The sequence below is a fragment of the Stegostoma tigrinum genome, chromosome 31 (genome assembly GCF_030684315.1).
Source record: "Stegostoma tigrinum isolate sSteTig4 chromosome 31, sSteTig4.hap1, whole genome shotgun sequence".
NCBI lineage: Eukaryota > Metazoa > Chordata > Chondrichthyes > Orectolobiformes > Stegostomatidae > Stegostoma > Stegostoma tigrinum.
Window position 1 is genome coordinate 9445479 of NC_081384.1, and position 860 is coordinate 9446338.

Sequence of the window (860 nt, forward strand, 5' to 3'; positions counted from 1 at the left end):
TTTATAGAGTGCCTTTGACAACACGAGGACATTTCAAAGATCTGTGCAACTAATTAAATACTTGTGCATAGTCATCATTGCTGTAAGATAAGGTGCATATGTCCTAAAATAGTGAACTCTAAGATAGCTAATGCTAAGACAGTGGTACAGTGGCTCAGTGGTTAGCACTGCAGCCTTGCAGCCCCAAGGACTGGGTTCAATTCCAGCTTTAGGTGACTGTCTGTGTGGTGTTTGTGCATTCTCCCTGCATTCTTTCTGGTTTGCTCCCACAGCCCAAAGATGTGCAGGTTAGGTGGATTGTCTATCCTAAATTGCCCATAATGACCAGGGGTGTTTAGGTTTGGTGGATTAGTTGTGGGAATTGCAGGGTTGTGGGAGGTGTGATGATCTTTGGAGAGTTGGTATGTACTTGATAAGCCACATGGTCTGTTTCCATACTGTGGGCATTCTATGTTTGAACTTGCACAAATAGTACATGATAGTGACCAGACTGTGCCTCTTCTCATTGAGGGGAAAAATATTGGCTAATATTTCCTTTGTAGATTTATGGGAAGGTGCACGTGGCAACAACAATTTAACTTTATGCAGCACCATACCTAACAATACATACCAAAGCATTTTGCAGAACTATAATTCAACCAACATTGGTCCAAGGACAGAAATGTTAACAAAAACAAAATTGCTGGAAAAGCTCAACAGGCCTGGCAGCATCTATGATGGAAAAAGTAGAGTTAAGGTTTCGGGTCCGGTGACTCTTCCTCAGAACTGATGATAAAAATGTTGAGATAGATCAAATGATCGGTTTAAAGAGGACCTTAAATAAGAAGAAGGACTCAAAGGATGAACAGCAAGCCAGAGCT